We start from the raw sequence: 13124 nt of genomic DNA on the forward strand, positions 1-13124 counted from the left end.
GCTACTCTGTTAGATAGCTTCCTTTGCTGTAATAGACTACCTGAGCAAGACAACTTAAAGGAAGAAAGATTGGCTTTGGCTCATGGTTTCAGAAGGGTTAGTATGGATCTACAAGGATATATATACATATATATATATATATATATATATATATATATATATATACACACACACACACACACACACACATATATATATATCAGTAGCTCAGAGCCTATGCTAAGTACTCAATAAATAATACTTTTTTTCTCAAAGTGATTTTACTGCTTGTGTATACAACAGCATTTATGCCTCTAGAGCAGAGGCTGTGGACGACTCATAATTCCAACTGGGTGGGAGCACCCGTTTAGTCTTATATTATCGAGTCAACCCGTGAACTCTGCTCTCTATCAGAATCAGGCAGAATTTAGCATCCTTATCCTTTCTGTTCCTCTCAAGGTGCTTTCTTAATCAAATGGTAGAGACTTCTGGAAGATCAGGGCAAGGCCTTTGGAATTAAGGATTCTCAAGATTTTATTTCTAGTCACAAAACGGACCTGGGCCACACCGTGTGAGTCCCTCAGGATCACACCTATCTGGGAGTCAGGCCGTTTTTGGCCAGTTTGTAAATCTGCTCCTTCATGTCCATCAGCTTCAGCCACGTGGGGATGCTACGCTACGGCGGCGGCATTGGCGGTGGCAGAACCGACTGGGATGGGCCTTCCCGGGAGCATGCATGTGACCCATCATGACGGAGGTCTAATTAATAATTCTTGTTGGGAAACAGTTTGACCAAACATAGGAGAAGCTTTGGACGTATGCGCGTCTCTTCTGCGTTTCTGGATCCTGGAAAAGGTGGACAGACACATTCTCAACTGCACAGACAGACAGACACATTCTCAACTGCACAGACAGACACATTCTCAACTGCACAGACAGACACATTCTCAACTGCACAGACAGACACATTCTCAACTGCACAGACAGACACATTCTCAACTGCACAGACAGACACATTCTTAACTGCACAGACAGACAGACACATTCTCAACTGCACAGACAGACACATTCTCAACTGCACAGACAGACAGACACATTCTCAACTGCACAGAGGTTAAGAAGAAAGGCTTTGGGATGAACCAAAAGAAAGTAAAAATATCCTTCCAGTGCCAGAATAAGAAATTTATAAATGACGTTCAAATGAAGTACTCAGGTGGTTGGCCGAGAGAGCTCCACATCTTCTGGAAGCCCCTAGAAACGTTTTGAGAGGCAGGATGCCAGCTTGTTCTTAGTTCTAACCCAGTATGGCCTGTCACTCCTACCCACCGGGTTGAGATTCCAAAGGTCATGTGGAACAGAGCAAGGATCTTCAGGAACAGAGCAAGGATCTTCAGCGAAGACCAGCAAAGTGAAAGTGACCTCAGAGAAGGTGGGGACAGACATTCAGAAAGGTGGCTACGCAATTTAAAAACAAACAAACGAACAAACAAAACAAAACAAAAACCTTGAAATCAAACAAGAAGAAACACCAGGAGTATCTGGAACCAGTCACAAACAACATCCAGCCTGGGTTTTCAGGGCAGGAAGCTCTGGGACATCTCAGAAAACTGGAGATATGCTATGAGCATCTGCTCTGTGTGATGCTAAGGTCTCACTGGGCAGAAAAAAAAGGTTTTGAATTTTCTATTGGAAGAGCAGCTTTGGGAGTGGCTCCTTTTGTCTTTTTGTCTTCCTGGTTGTCTTTCTAGTGCTGACTGTATTTAAGGGGAAGAATCCTATTTATAACTTGTACGGAGTAACTAAATGACTGTCCATAAAATAAGAACCAAATTTGTAATTTTCGTTGTGCGCGATTTTTATATTTGAGGCATAAAGGGCTATTTCAAAATCACAAAGGGGGTAATTTTAATAAGAAAGATTTGAAATTGACAGCCTTTCAGGCTCCTATACTCTGGCAGTTATTTATACACATACACTCATTTCGAAAATAAATGGTTCCAAGTTTTCATTCAAATATAACATGTTAAAATTGAATTCATCCTTCCATCCCTTCATCCACATTCCCTCATCTTGGGAAATGACACCACATGGTACCCAGAAGAGGGATCTTGGCTTACCTCCTTCCTTCTTCTTATCTAATTAGTTCTCTCTTGTAACTAACATTTACCAAATGCGAGGTATTCTGTGTCGCTTTCATAGAGCTTGGAAATTAATCAAAGAAATGAACATTACTCAGACAATCCCACCCATGAACACACAAATGACAGGGGAAAGAGAAGCTCTAGGGAACAGAGAGACAAACGCTGACCCAGGGGCCAGGGAAGGCTGGGGGAGGGGGGCGGGGAACATCACCCTTGTTTTGACTTCACTCTCCCTGTGCTGAGGACCAGGTGCTAGATATGATCAAGTGTGCGCAAGATCTTAAAGAGATACTGCCAATGCTGTCATTCCTCTGCCTAGATATTTCTGACTTGTGTTCTCTCATGACAGCCTTAATGACATCTTGACATCCTCTTGACAACTCTGAGCAGGCATCTCCATTAAACCAGTCTTGGGAGAATTCCCCTTAAGTAGTACACAGAACACACATCATCACTGAAAAGCATCTTGGTTATATCTATTCATGTTAATGTATACATGTGTATATTGACAATAACTCCTAGTTATCATATACAGTCAACATTTGTAAAAGGTAAAAATTCCAATACTATGATTTTACACTTCAGATTTATTTGTTAGTAATATTTGACACTAACGGTATAATATGTTCCCAGTTGTTACTCTGAGTTTAACATTTTGGTGGGAGAAATTTGATACAATGTGCTTCATTTAGCAGTGTCACAGAACTGTTACACAAGTCTAGTTCTAGATTTTGCTCATTTAGGTTCTAGGGCTTTAATACTGCGGCTGGAAAGAGACCTCCCAGGCAGGGACACTTGGGCCCCAGAAAGGCTGTGTCTCATGGGCTTCAAGCTTTGACATCCCAAATGTAGATTCTATTTGTATATCGTCTACTAGTTTACAATATGTTTGTATTGTTAGTCTACAAGTATACACTTAGATGAGGGGGGCTTTAAGGAGAACGCTATTTCCTGATTCTGAATATGTGCTAACCGATTTCTTGTCACATATGACTGAAGTGCAAGCTGACGCTGCTGTTCTTTGTTTCCCGAAGCTCATCCCATCTGTCAAAGGGAGATTTACACAGAGCAATGGTAAAGATCTGGTCATCTACCTCGAGAAGAGGCGATACTACGGGAATCAATCTAATTTATAAAACCACTCACCTATGTACACAGACGCTGGCTGAATCAGCACATCTGAACGAGGTGATTACACTGACAAAATGTCCTTTCATCCCTTGCTCCTTCCTCATGGATATCTTGAGTATCGTAAGTGTTGAGAGCCATCTGAGGCATGGGCCAGGGTGGGACCACCACCAAGCTAGTAATGCAGGGCGGTCATACATTTTCCTAGGAGTACACTTTTCGGCTCTTTCTTAGTATCTCATGAAGGCCTTTGAACTGGGCTCTGCCTACTCAGTTGACCCCTACAGCAGCTTAGAACCTGGTACACCTCAACTAGGTTTCACCTCTAGAGTAGCTTACTAACTGATAGTGAATGGATGAGTGATCCAATATCTTCACAGTTACATACCTCTAATTCTTTTATATTTTTTCAGGACAATGTATAAAAACACACCAACTATCAAATTTACATTGATCTAAATTCTGAAAATTTAGTAACACACACAGGCAAATCAAATAAATAAGCTATTTTGGGAGATATTATTATTATTATGGAACTCTTAAGGGACTAAATAGCACTTTTAAAAATCCAAAGTACTCATTTGCATGTTATATTATTTTTAACAAGAAAGCTTAGCTTGTGTTTAAAAAGTAATATATGTAGTTTACCAGTTTTCTATTCTATGAAAATTTCCTGTAAATTCGGGGCTCTAAGCCAGGACGTGGTAGTACATGCCTTTAATCCCAGCACTTGGGGTGGGGGAGGGAATGGCAAAGGCAGGCAGATCTCTGTAAGCTTGAGGACAGCCTGGTCTCAAAACAAAAACAAAAACAAAAAACAAAAAACAAGATAAAACAACAAAATCATTCGGGCTCTACCATCTAACAGTCACGTCTAATGAAAAATGTGGCCACTTTCCTGCCAGCATCATCTGGATTGGTGCCAGCCTTCTCCAAGCCACATTCTCAGTATGAGATGAGCGTTTGTAAATGAACTCTAATTAAATGTTGCGCTTTAGAAGAAGCGCTGCGTGCTAACGTTCTGCTGTTTCGGTTCCGTCATTATCAGTGCTCCTGCTTAGGCAAAATCCTGTGGCTCAGGTACGAGCCACTTAGCAATATGAGTTTAATAATGAGCCCAACAACCTGTACCTGTGTTCAGTGTTCTTATTTTAAGAAACACGGAAATGCATTGTTTTTTTTTTTCTTTCTCTGTGTTACAAAGGGACAGAATGCCAGAGACTTGCCCTCTGACCGCTAGACACGCACGTCCTTCAATCGTGATTTTCTTCCAGTGCTGTCCTTTCGCGCAGCATTCTTCGTTTGATCCTTATTGCGACCGGACATTTCCATTTGCATTTGTTTTATTTTTTTATTCATTTGTACCTGTTCTCGCGCTTGCGCATGTATGTTCACGCATGTATGTGTGCCAAAGAAGGCCGCAAGGGGGCATCAGATTCCTGGAGCTGTAGCTCCCACTTGGTTGTGAACTGCTCAATGTGGGCGCTGGGAAACGCAGACCCTCTTAATTGGGAGCAGCAACCACTGCTAACCACTGAGCCATCTCTCCAGCTCCTGTGGGGTTCCCCCCCCCCCTTTTACTTCCATATCTGCATCCTCTTCTCCTCTGGTTGTGAAGTACTCGAGTCTTTTATCATTAAAGACAGGAAGGATGGAGGGAGGGAGAAAAGAAAAGGAGGAAGGAGAAGGAAATTGCCTTGATTTCTTTACATCCCTCCAGCTCTCCTTCCTTCTGCTGAAGAACCAAGTCTCAAAGAATAATGAGCGATTCAGGAATCGCTTCTAATCCCTTTTTTCCCATTTTATTGTTTAAGCGTGCATGCAGTTACAAAACTTCCTCACTGTAGAAAATGTGGAAGTGCATTAAAATGCATGAAGAAAACCGAACTCTTCAACCCTTACAATCCATACATACCGACTGTTAATATATACTCACTGGGTACAGGGCTTACAATTACTCTTTGACTTTAAGAATAGCATCCAGCTTTGTGTTTGAGAGTAATATCAAATGATGCTCATTTGCCTATACATACAATTGAAAATTCCTTGCCCAGCACTTGTGAGGTAGCTGGAAGAACAAGAATTTGAGGCCGGCCTGGGCTACGTAATCAGACTCCAGCTAAGAATTCCTCAACATTCCTACACAAGGAATTCACATCATTTTATAATAACTCTCGCTAGCACATGACTTTCACATTTCTGTGAATGTGTTTGACTCTTTATCCTAATCTCTAAACGCTGAATTTCAGGATTAAAACACGGGGTCATTTTAAAAAATGTTTGGTCTGATATCCAGGAAAGAGTCTCACTAAAATCTTCAGTAGCAGTACAGGAAGATACTGCAGAAGCGAACTGTGAATATTCTGCCTTTGCTCGTTTTGGGTAACTTAGTACTGGATAACTTAGTACTGGATAACTCAGTACTGGATAACTCAGTACTGGATAACTTAGTACTGGATAACTTAGTACTGGATAACTCAGTACTGGATAACTTAGTACTGGATAACTCAGTACTGGATAACTTAGTACTGGATAACTCAGTACTGGATAACTTAGTACTGGATAACTCAGTACTGGATAACTCAGTACTGGATAACTCAGCGTCTTTACGTTTAATTCTCATTTGCTTTGCTGTTGGTTTCCTAGAACTTTACCTTTTGAGCTTTTGGGTCTTATATTATTGTATAAATAATATTATTATATTATTTGGGTCTTATTATATCTTTAGGTACTTTGCTCATCTTCCTTTGCCGAAAAATCCAATTGTAGGCATTTCTTATGTATAAGAGCTATATTTGTATTTACACAAATGTTTTATTTCCCTTTTTATATCCAAGTTATTAAAAGGTACATAAGGGCCTTTGTTTGTTTGTTTTGCTCTTGTTTATGTGGGGTTTTTGAGACAAGGTCTGGCTGTTTCGGCCAGGCTGCCTTTGAACTCATCCTTCTCCTACCTCAGTCTCCTGCATGCTGAAATTAAACGTTTAAATGTATCATGTGGTGGGCTTTGAATGTGGTGTGTCCTGAGTTGGCTCGCGGGTTTGGCTGCCTGGCCCACAGCTGGTGTCTCTGTTTGGCAAGGTTGTGAGAGCTTTATGAGGTTGAACCTTGCTGGAGGAAGTGAGCAACTAGGGTCAGGCCTTGAGGCCACTCACTTCCTGTTCACTGCTATCTGACAGCAGATGTGACACGGCTACCAGGCTTCTGTTCCTGTCGCTGTACCTACCCTGCCAGCTGCTGCGTCTTTCCTATGACAACTGTTTCTCTCCGCAACTGTGAACCAAAAAAATCAAGCTTTTCTCCCTAAAAAGCAAGTTTTATAGGTTTTATGTCAATGGACTGTTGAACTTTTTCTCAGACTTCTAGGATAGTTTTTTTTCCCTTTGTACCGGCATAACAACCATCAGACGTTGGTTTTACTTGTTTCTTTAATTTTTATTTTACTTTTTGTGTACGAGAGTTTTGCCTGCATCTATATCTACACGCAATGTACATACATGGCACCCTGGAAAGCTAGAAGAGGATGTCAGAGCTGCCCCCAGAACTGGAACTACAGACAGTAGGGAGTCAACCCAGGTCCTCTGGAGAAGCAGCCAGTGCCCTTAACTGCTGAGCCACCCTCCAGTCCCCTGCTTTAGTTCTTATGAACTTATGAATTTTTTAAAAAACATTTTCAATTTTATTTGGTTGTTTTTTCTTTTGGGGCAGTGCTCCTGCCGTAGTACGGTGGCCTGACTGAAGCTCTCCTCCTTAGGCTTGGGTATTTGAACACTTGGGTCCCAGTTGGTGACACTGCTCGGGGACGTTTATGATGCATGGTGTGGCCTTGCTGGAGGAAGCCTGTCACTGGCAGTGGGCGTCAAGAATTTATAGCCTCACCCTCCTTCCAGTTCCTGTTTGCAATACACATGCGATCTCGCAGCTTTCTGCTACTGCTCCAGTCCTTCCCGACTACAATGTCCATGCCTGACCGCCATCCCCATCACTGACTGCTATGACCTTCACTAACTGCCGTGCTTCCTGACCGCCATGCCCACGGCTGCCTGCCATACCTTCCTGCTGCCACGCCCACCACCAGCTGCCACGCTCTTCTGCTACCAGAATGGGCTCATACTTCATGTAAGCCCCAACAAACTCTTCCTTCCATAAGTTGCTTTTGAGAACAATATTTTATCACAGCAACAGAACAGTAACCACTGCAGTCAGCCTCTTGGCACTGGGACTGCAGGAGTGGACCACCGCCATGCTTCCCTTGGCTACTAGGACAATAGGAGTGGACCATCCGCCATGCTTCCCTTGGCTACTAGGACTATAGGAGTGGACCATCCGCCATGCTTCCCTTGGCTACTAGGACTATAGGAGTGGACCATCCGCCATGCTTCCCTTGGCTACTAGGACAATAGGAGTGGACCATCCGCCATGCTTCCCTTGGCTACTAGGACAATAGGAGTGGACCATCCGCCATGCTTCCCTTGGCTACTAGGACTATAGGAGTGGACCACCGCCATGCTTCCCTTGGCTACTAGGACAATAGGAGTGGACCATCCGCCATGCTTCCCTTGGCTACTAGGACTATAGGAGTGGACCATCCGCCATGCTTGGCTTAGGTATTAGGGCTACAGGAGTGGACAAGCATGCTTGGCTTCCTTTAATTCTTGAATTGACCTAGTAAGAGTTAAGACTCTATGTCAATTTCTTCCAAATCATTCTCCGAGTACCAAGGGTGGAAATGTCCTTGTTCCTCAGTGGTGCCTTCTTTACAACGTTATTACTTTTAAACGGCACTACTTGTGGTCCAACTTTCAGCCCACTGGCATCCACTCTTCCATTAGCTCCACCAGTTTATTTATTATGCCTTTGTTATGTGCTTTGATACCAACTAGGGCATGTTTGTCCCAGCTATTCTTGTCTGTTTATTATTCCAGACAAATTAGGAATCATTTCTAAGCCGGTAAGGGAAAAGCTGGAATTGAACTTGTGTTATGCCTATAAATAAATTTAAATGCACGTGTAAAACAACGTTTACCAAAACAAAAACCCATATAAAACAGGCTAAAAATCCATTTAGAAGCATAGCTGCCAACTACCTGTTTTTTCTAAAAGTACAAACTTGGCTGATGGATTCATAGAGCAAAATGTAACTCACTTCTAAACACTCTCAGACATCAGTTCTCCCTAGATCCATAGAAAAGTTACTATGCACACAATGCTATTTGTTCCGAATGGAAGATCAACTACCTACACATGCACAGTCGTCATTCTCATTTTCAGTAGGCTGCATTTCTGTACAAGGTAAGCATCCCTCTGAGTCCTTGCTAAGCTAATTTTACATTTACAGTTGTGAACATTGCAGCTGTCGAGGAAACACAAAAGACATAACTCCTGTTTATAAGTGACCCAGGGAAAGTCTTGGTCTAACCTGCTCCAAAAGTCAACCAGTTAAATGTCTGTCACTCTTGAGTTCCCCAGGAATCAGACTCCAAAGCCACCACTGCCCGGCTCATACTATTTCTTGAAGTTGAATAATTAAAAAAACACAAGGGGCTGGGGTGGGTGTAGCACTTGTTTGGCCTGGATGTGAGAAAGAGAGAGAGAAGGAGAGGAGGAGAGAGGAGTAGGGGAGGGGCGAGGAAAAAAAGAGGAGAATAAGGAAGAGGGCTTAAGGTACCCCGTGCACTGAACATGGAACAACAGTTGATGGTAAGTTTTCCATAATAGAAAGAAAATAGCTTCATCCCCCCCCCTTTCTTTATCAAACTGAGTTGGAGCACAGGGCAGAAGCAAGCAGAGGTTGAGGGGAGAAAGAAACAAGGGCCGTGCGCCTACAGACAGAAGTGCTGGCCATCTGGGCTGGCTGCTTGCTTTGTCTTCTCAAGAGTCTTTGAGACCAACACTATAATCATCAGTGTGCAGGAGAGGGATTAGAGGGTCAGAGTGGGTCAGAGACAGCCTAGTACCTGGCTGTTTGTCACGTCCTGTAAATATGGGAGAGAGAGCAAATCAAAGCTCCCATAAATCATCTCCCTGGAGTCTTATCATTCATTGCTTTAATGCCCATTCACCGAGCTCCAATCAGACACTTTACAAGAGAGGAGCAAAGTGCAGCTTCACTTGCAAATTGAATAAAGCTGTAATATACCGAGAACAAACTCATGGTCCTCTTAATTGCCCGGGCATTAGCTGTGCGGTCTCACTGCCACTCACCAATCAAAGTGACCGAAACGACCCTGCCTGCCCACACCTGTTGTCTACGTGCATGCCGATCCAGCATTCAAAGGATGTGTAAAGCAGAGGCCGGGTCTTAGGTGGAGTTCTGGATCCAGCATTCAAAGGATGTGTAAAGCAGAGGCCGGGTCTTAGGTGGAGTTCTGGAGATAAGAGCAGAGTGCGTCCACGTGAACAGGAGAGGCGGATTTTACAAAGCAGGCTACGCATGCTTGTGGAATGTGAGGGGGTAAAGGGATCAACATTCTAGGCTAAGCCGGGCTGTCCTGAATTGTTTCCTGACATCAAAGAAGAACCAGAAAGTGCGTGTGAGACATTCGTCTGTTTGCTGGGACACCGGACACAAACGAGAGCTCTGCTCCTGTGCCTGAGTCTCGTTCTCACCATGAGCCAGCGACGGACGGTGTGGGCAAGTTAATGAGCTTTCCTAACCTCGAGTCTCTTCTCTGGAAATGGGTGTAAGCAGGATTCCACGAGACACAAGTTTCCATCATGTATCGGATACATAAGCTCAGCGGTCAGCCGGTGGGGCTAATACTCAGTTGCTATTGCTAGCAATATTCTTTTTGAGCACTTATTTAACTCACGTCTACATGGAAGACGGTGCTCTTGGTGGTTAAGGGAAGTAGATGTTGGCACCAGGCAGCCAGGTGTCAAACCCAGGCTCAGCAAGTGCTAACTATGTAACTGTGGCCAAGCTATTTAATTAACCAAGGGGCCTTTGATTCCCTGGTCTGCAGCGTGAAGATTACAACACTTCCTACTTACAGTGTTGCTGTGGAAAACTAGTTAACATATGTTAAGCCTCTGGAGAAGTTCCGTACAGGAAGCTCCGTGCTATCCTAAACACCGCCACCATCAATCAGAGACATGAGCCCCTTCAGCTCGGCCCTCAGACAGGCTCTAACATGCTGAGACATGTTTATACATACAAGCCTCCCCCCACTTCCTAAATAGTCCAAGCACCCAGTTCCTTCTCTGGGGAGATGTGTCATGGACTACTCCGCGGGCTTGAATCCCTCCTTCCTTTTCGATCGATCATCTCCCTAAGAGACAGAGCCAGCAAAAGCTACAGGCAACATGAGAAAGGGAAGGACTGCCTCAGCCACCTCACAGAAAGGATTCTGTGGTCTCCTTGTCTTCCTTCCATCTCCCCTCATCTCCACAGTCACCCAAGGCCTCTCCCAGTGCAGGTGTTGGTCGCCAATGAAGAGCAGCAACGAATCCTTGCTCAACCAATTAAAGTACTTGCTGGGCTCTTTGGGACTGAAGCTCACAGGAAACCTTCCTCTTTTTCTTTTGAGTGGGGAGCAAAGCCCGATGTATTGCATCCCTACCCCTCCAGATCTCCCTTCTCGGTGTCCGTCCCATGGCAGCAAGAGCTTCAATAACCTGAGCAGAGGGGCCTCTCTTCTCTCTGCCTCCTCTCCATCAGGACATGAGTGGACTCCCTTAACAAATTTTGGCAAACAGGATCTCTTTTCTTTCCTTTCCTTTTCTTTCTTTTGGCTTAGATTTTTTTCCTACCCTTGGTGCTAGGGATGGAACTGAACTGTCACACCCAATAAGCAATTGCTCTATCACAGAGCTACACCCCCAGCCCAATAGAAAGTGCTCTCATGGGACATCTAGCTGGTCTCTGCCACTTCTGTTCCAACAGAACCTTTCTGTTTTAGCTGGAAAAAAGCCCGGCTGGAAAGCACATGAAAAAGAGGCTAAAAACCAGGTTTAAGTGAGGAAGGCTCTGCGCCTCTGGGAGGCTGGGTAAGGTCTTTGTGTGACAGGAAAGGACACTGGTGAGGTTCCTTCATCTTGTATTCTGGTTGACGCCATTTTAGGTTTAACTAGAGTTTGAGCTCCTTTGTGGAGAATCCCATGGAAAATTACCCAACTCTATTCTAGGAACCCAAGGTCTAGATGTCCCAATTAACTTAGCTTTGGTTAAACCAACTGCTTGTGCAGATTGCCCCCCACCGCAGCTGCTGATCAAGACACCAAGATATAATTTTTGCCCTTGATCAAAATCAGTGGTTCTCAACCTGTGGGTTAAGACCCTTTTGGTATTAAACAACCCTTTCACAGAGACTGCATATCAGATATGCTATATATCAGATATGTTATGAAGTAGCAATGAAAATCATTTTATGATTGGGGATCACCACAACATGAGGAACTATACTAAAGGGTCGTGGCATTAGGAAAATTGAGAACCCACTGATCTAAATGTTTGGGGCTACACCTAGGTACCAGATACCTGAGCATAGTTCCAAACAACTGGAAGAAAGACTTGCAATTGGTCATAAACTGTATCTGATTTGTCATCTCCAGTACGTTTTCTGTAACAGTTGCAATTGATTATATGAAAATGTGTCAAGAATACAGAGTAACTTTCTTACATCTCCATTTTACACCTGTAAATTGGAGGATAATGTCTTTTGGCAAACTGTTGTAAAGAATGAAGAGAAAACGTGGGTGTGGAGCTGCACTCCGGTAACCCCAGCACAGGGTGGTCATGAGTTCGAGGTTAGCCTAGGCAACAGAGTGAGACTTTGTCTCACCAAAAAAACCCCAGAAGGGAATCAAATGAGCTTAGACTGTAGGTGGCCCATGGGAAACACTCACCAGGCTACAGAGTGGCTGTAATTGTTATTGGAGGGACCGTGAGGACAGAGGGGGAGGGGCGAGCCAGGAGGCTTCTCCCTGTGGTCCGAGCAGCAGCACAGGTCAGGTGATCACTGTGTGCTGAGCACACTCTCACGTGCTTTACAGAGAGCAGCACCCGAGTCCTCACGGCCACCACAGGAGGTCGGACACTGTCATCCCCACTGGTCAGCCTGGGGCTGAGGACTAGACTCAGGGAAGACTTGCTCAAGATTCCACAGACAACCCAATGCCCAGTGTGACTTCAGCTCTCCTGTATGTCCAGCCATGAGTCACGAGGTGTGCCAAGGAATGCAGATTGACGCATTTGGAAAGAAACAGATAGGACTGGGCAGATAGGAAACTGAGGTTATCTGGGAAGGAGAATTGCAAGTAGATAGCTCCGGAGGAACAGAAAATGCCCAGAAGGGTTGCAAAACGTAGCACGTGTTCAGCTGAGCAGCTTCGGAATGGTCAAGGTCTGATCAAAATCTCTCAAGCCATTTTGGAGCCATTCTTTTAGAAAAGTGGGATTGCTTATGTTCTTTGGACATAGAGACGGCTAAGAAGCAGCCACTCTGCTGGCGCTGTGTGCCCAGTGATTAGTTGTGTCTGTAGATGAGCTATTCAGTTGAGTAGCACACGTTTGAAGAGTGTAAGTGCCTTTCCTCACACCCCATTTAATCTACGCTGGTTTTTACCTTCCTGCACAGATGGCCCGCTTTCCCCTTCCTGAGCTGAATTCTCACAGAAGCCAGTGAGTGCTAAGTGGCCAGAGGAAGCCTCTGGAGCCCAGGATACAGGTCAGGGAGTCAGGTGGTGCCTGCCCTTAGTGTCAGATACCTGCAAGGGAGTGCTTCTGAGGCTATGAGGTCACGCAGAAGAATTATTAAGACACTTTGTGGGCAGTATAACTGAGAAAATACATGATAGGCTTCAAGGGATGGCAATTGAAAACAAAGTAGGAAGCTTGTATGTCAGTCTGATTTTCAAATGCCAGAGTTCAAGATA

General features: G+C 44.3%; 1 pseudogene; it reads right to left on the bottom strand.

Annotated features, from left to right (window-relative positions):
• Window positions 1–285: 285 nt before the first annotated feature.
• Gm46503 lies at window positions 286–726 on the bottom strand (annotated as a pseudogene).
• Window positions 727–13124: the final 12398 nt, after the last annotated feature.

This window comes from Mus musculus, chromosome 15 (assembly GCF_000001635.26).
Source record: "Mus musculus strain C57BL/6J chromosome 15, GRCm38.p6 C57BL/6J".
Lineage (NCBI taxonomy): Eukaryota > Metazoa > Chordata > Mammalia > Rodentia > Muridae > Mus > Mus musculus.